Raw genomic sequence first — 5588 nt, 5'->3', positions numbered from 1 at the left:
GAGAGAGAGAGAGAGAGAGAGAGAAAGAGAGAGAGAGAGTGTGTGTGTGAGAGAGAGAGAGAGAGAGAGAGAGAGAGATATTGAGAGCCTTTGAGTGTTCAGCCGCCTGCACAGACCCACTTGTCGCTAAATGGAAGTTCCATGTCCCAGCCTCCCCGGAGTCTCAATAAACTGCAGACAGCGTAGCCCTTTTCAGAAATGAATCCTATCTCCCCAGCACTACTTGATCGCCGTGGAGCACTAATTCACCCCGAATTGATCTCGAGCCCCCACTTCTCGCGGTTTCGATGGGGAATTACCTCACGCCGTTGACATGTCGCCGAGTTTCAGAATCTGTGCCCACGGGCCAAGCTCGCTCTCGCCAAGTGGGGGAGGGTTGGGCGTGTGGGAGCGACATCTCGCCCCTTAATTTCTAGCGCCTTCTCTGGTCTGCGGGTCAAGAGGCCGTTATCTGAGGGAGAGAAAGGAGACACGGTGCTGAGGATGGAGTAGATGCGGATTTGTAGAGATGGCATTCTGTGGACAACCTTGCCAAATTGGCCGGTTCTGTATCTTTTCTCTGGTCCAGGAAACTCCAAAAAAGAATGCTATCAGCCCTCGGTAGTGTGGCTCAGTGGATAGAGCGCCAGCCTGAGGACTGAAGGGTCCCAGGTTCAATTCCGGTCAAGGGCACGTCCCTGGGTTATGGCTCAATCCCCAGTGGGGGGCATGCAGGAGGCAGTTGATCAGTGATTCTCATCATTGGTGTTTTTATCTCTTCCTCTCCCTTTCTCTCTGACATCAATAAAAACACGTCTTTGAAAAAGAAGGTTATGAAAAAGCTCCTTGGTACTGAGCATACAGTTTTATATCTTTCTCTGAAGTGTAGACAGTGTGTAAAAGGCAGAACTTCAATATATATTTTTTTCTTCTCACTAGAAATGTAATAGCCCTAGCCGGTGTGGCTCAGTGGATAGAGCGTCGGCCTGCGGACTGAAGGGTTCCGGTTCTGATTCTGGTCCAGGGCACATGCCTGGGTGGCGGGCTCCAGCCCCAGTAGGGGGCGTGCAGGAGGCAGGCTGTCAACGATTCTCTCACCACTGATGTTGCTATCTCTCTCTTCCTCTGCCTTCCTCTCTGAAGTCAATAAACATATATAGAAAGAATAAATACAGGGGCATGGTGAGGACCAAAGGAGCTACATCGGTCATTCGTGCCATCCGGTCTCTGTCACATCGTAGACATTTGCTACGGGCAGTGCCCACCTCCTCACTTGCCTGCGAGAGGCCCACTCTCTCCCCTCCCCTCCCCCCCGTGATAAATTGTATGAATGCACATGTGCACTAAAGGTTCCCAAACTTCAGCCACCACGTCGGAAACGTGTCGATCAGACATGTTATATGATTTCATCTAGAGAGCACCTGAGTTTAATGTACTTGTTATATATACACCTGTACTTTATTGAAGCTCAGTGACTTCCACCGTGGCATAAATCACAAATCCGAATAGGAAATGAAGGTCTCCCCCCCCCCCCCCCCCCCCCAACCCCTCACCCCAGGCAGCTGAACGGAGAAATGGAGCCAGATGCCTTATGGGATGCTGGAGGGCCAACTTGGCTCTGGCCACTAAGCTCGTCTTAGGAAGAGCAATGAGAGAGGAGCGGCCGCTCCCCTTCCCAGCGGGGACCGTGGTGGAGGTGAAGGAAAGACAGCCAGCAAAGCGCCCCCAGGTCCACCCCCCACCCCCACCCCCACCCCCACCCCAAGGTTAACAGAGGTCTCATTGAAAGGAGCTCCTCGGCAGGATTTGAACCCGTGACCCCGGAAACATGAAGCAGCCCCCCTGCCCGACCTCCTGGGAAAACCCTTGTCCCGGGGCGTGGGATCTGGTGGCCCAGAGCTGGCGTTGGGCCAAGAGCCCAGGGAGAGGAGTCACTTTTCTCCCGGGAGGGAGGGAGGGAGGGAGCGGGTGTCCCTGCTGCTGTAATGCCTGTCCTCGCAAGAAACGGCCTTGTCGGGACAGACTGCAATCCTACCTGCGCTGACCTGCAGCCCAGACCCCTGGGTGGGTGGCTGTCTCTGCTCATGTCAGACGTGCCGAGGGGCTGGTAATGACCCTCCGGGTGAGGACCTGGGCTTGCGAGAAAGAAGTCTGGGATTAGAAAGAAGCTGGCGTTGAGTCTTAGGCTCTTCAACTGGCGTTAGTAGTGTCATCTCAGAGGGAGTGATAACTCTGGGGTTGCCTGGAAGACCTTCCTTCCTTCCCTTCCCTTCCCTTCCCTTCCCTTCCCTTCCCTTCCCTTCCCTTCCCTTCCCTTCCCTTCCCTTCCCTTCCCTTCCCTCTCTTTCTCTCTCTCTCTCTCTTCCTCCCTCCCTCCCTCCCTCCCTCCTTTCCTCCCTCCCTCCCTCCCTCCCTCCCTCCCTTTCTCCCTCCCTCCCTTTCTCCCTTTCTCCCTCCCTCCCTCCCTCCCTTTCTTTCTTTCTTCCTTTCTTTCTTAAATATATTTTATTGATTTTTTACAGAGAGGAGGGAGAGGGATAGAGAGTTAGAAACATCGATGAGAGAGAATCATCAATCAGCTGCCTCTTGCACACCCCCTACTGGGGATGTGCCCGCAACCCAGGTACATGCCCTTGACCGGAATCGAACCTGGGACCCTTCAGTCCCCAGGCCGATGCTCTATCCACGGAGCCACACGGGGTTCGGCTGGAAGGCCCTTCTGATGTGCTCCATATATGGGGGTCGATGCCCTTCTGAAGAGGTTCCCGGTGCTGCTGTTGAGACGGGCCCCGAGCCTCAGGTGTAGGGAAGTAAAACCATGGTCTTTGCCAGTGGACTGTTCTCTCCTGCTGACCACATCCGGAATGCCGTTCAGGAGTGTCTGCCTCCCATAGGCCTGGGTCTGAAGTCTCTCTCTCTCTCTTTTCTTTTCTTTTTAAAGAACAATCTATTTTAAATATATTTTTATTGATTTCAGGTAGAAAGGGAGAGGGAGAGAGAGATAGAAACATCAACGATGAGAGAGAATTATTGTTTGGCTGCCTCCTGCATGCCCCTCCCACTGGGGATCAAGCCCACAACCTGGGCATGTGCCCTTGACTAGAATTGAACCCGGGATCCTTCCATCTGCAGGCAAATGCTCTATCCACTGGGCCAAACTGGCCAGGCTGGGTCAGAAGTCTTTAGAAAAGCTGGGTTAGAGTATTCCATCCGCCCCCATTCCCAGGCCCAGAATGCCTCTTTCCTATCCCAACCCGCCCGTCATTCCTTTATACCTTCCCTCTTTTTCTCGCTCTTCCTCTCTTATGCCTTTAGATCAATGCTGGTTTTATAATTCTTTGGCGCCGTCATGAATGTACATCTGTCTTTTCAACACATCTGTGCAGTTTTCACGTGGGTGATTAGCTCAGAGTTGGGTCTAGAAAATGTGTTCGCACCATGCCCACCTTGTATGTTGCCGGGTGGTGAGCAGGCCAGGCCGTTTTCCAGGTGAGGAAACGGGCCAGAGAGATGGAGCAAGCTGCCCAACACCCACAGCCAGTAAGCGGTGGAGCTGGGTGCAAGCCAGCCCTGAGCTCCAATCCATTGTGGCCTCCCAACTTCCCTTAGTAAGGATAGGTAGGTAGGTAGATAGAAGGATAGATAGATATAGACAGATGATGGATAGATATAGACAGACAGATGATAGACTGCAAGATAGATATAGACAGATTGTATATAGATAGATATAGACAGACAGATGATAGATAGATAGATAGATAGATAGATAGATACAGATGTTAGAAGGATAGATAGATAGATACAGATGATAGATAGAAGGATAGATAGATATGGACAGATGACTGATAGATATAGATAGACAGATGATAGACTGCAAGATATAGACAAACAAATTGTATGTAGATAGATATAGACAGACAGATGATAAATATAGACAAACAGATGATTGATAGGTATAGACAGACAGATGATTGATAGAAAGATAGATATAGACAGATGATTGATAGATATAGGCAGACAGATGATAGATATAACAGATGATTGAAAGATAGATAGATAGATATAGACAGACAGATGATAGATGATAGAGACAGACAGATGACTGATAGATACCCTCACCTTCTCCTCCCTGCCTCTGTAGGAGCAACAATGACCCTGTCGCCATGTCTCCTGGCTTGGTCCAATGGACGAGACTGCCACTCACATGATGGCCTTGTGCCTGCTGGCCTTCCTGACATCAGCGGGCCCTGGCTCCATGGCTCCTGACCCTCTCCCTCTCCCTCGTTCTGGACGGGCCAGAGGGCGGTGGTTGCTTTGTGGTGTGTGTGACCAGCTCCCTCCCGCATCCTCATCCCACCAGAATGCCTTTCTGACGGGAAGCCAAGCCTCCTCTCCCAGGTCACGGGGACCTCGCCTGGGCGCCACCGCGCCTGTCTGCTCCCCGTTCCCAGCTGCTGCTTTCTCAGCAATGCCGCGCCTCCCTCACAACGCACCTCATTCCGGGCCTTTGTTTTCTCGTTTCTCTTCCAAACTCCTGGCAACCGAGTGACACCTCCGCAGGGTTATAGGCTTCTGCCACAAGTGGTCGCTGATGTTTTCCAGAATCGACATGCCTCTTTTTTTCTTTTTCTTTTACCTTCTTTCTTTCTTTCTTTCTTTCTTTCTTTCTTTCTTTCTTTCTTTCTTTCTTTCTTTCTTTCAAATATATTTTATTGATTTCTTACAGAGAGGAAGAGAGAGGGACAGAGAGTTAGAAACATTGATGAGAGAGAATCATTGATCAGCTGCCTCTTGCACACCCCCCACTGGGGATGTGCCCGCAACCAAGGTACATGCCCTTGCCCGGAATTGAACCCGGGACCTTTCAGTCCGCAGGCTGACGCTCTATCCACTGAGCCAAACCGGTCCCGGCTCTTTTACCTTCTTTCATCTGAGGCTAAATGTCGTCCTGGGAACAGCCCAGAGGAGCCAGCAAGGCGCTGACCAAGCAGGGAAGATCCCATTTGGGGTGGAGAAGAGACAGCGCCCTGAGCCATAGCATTCAGGGAAGACAAGAGAAGGCGACCCCACAGCTCACTCAGCCACTGGTCAGCAGGCATTCACGGGCAGACCTGGCGCTGGGGCCAGGAGGGTAATGTGCCAGGCGTGGCTCCCGGCCTGCCTCCCAGCATCTGGCAGACGGGGAGTGATTTCCGTTAGCTAATGAACGTATCTGGCCAGGATTTTGCTCCTGATAACTGCCGAGTCCCCAACAACTACCTAGAACATGAGTCATTGCAACACTGAATGAGGGGAAAAGTAATTCCACTACCTAAAGATAGGGACTATTTATAAGTTTGTGCTTGTTCTTTAAGAAGTAGGCAGATTGGCCAAAACTGGTTTGGCTCAGTGGATAGAGCATCAGCCTCCGGACTAAAGGGTCCCGGGTTCGATTCCAGTCAACGGCATGTACCTTGGTTGTGGGCACATTCCCCATAAGGGGTGTGCAAGAGGCAGCTGATCAATGATTCTCTCTCATCGATGCTTCTAACTCTCTATCCCTCTCTCTTCTCTGTAAAATATATATTTAAAAAAAAGTAGATAGCCGGGACCGGTTTGGCTCAGTGGAT

Source organism: Pipistrellus kuhlii, unplaced genomic scaffold (assembly GCF_014108245.1).
Source record: "Pipistrellus kuhlii isolate mPipKuh1 unplaced genomic scaffold, mPipKuh1.p scaffold_m20_p_42, whole genome shotgun sequence".
NCBI classification, from domain to species: domain Eukaryota; kingdom Metazoa; phylum Chordata; class Mammalia; order Chiroptera; family Vespertilionidae; genus Pipistrellus; species Pipistrellus kuhlii.
Note: the sequence above shows the minus strand (reverse complement) of the source record.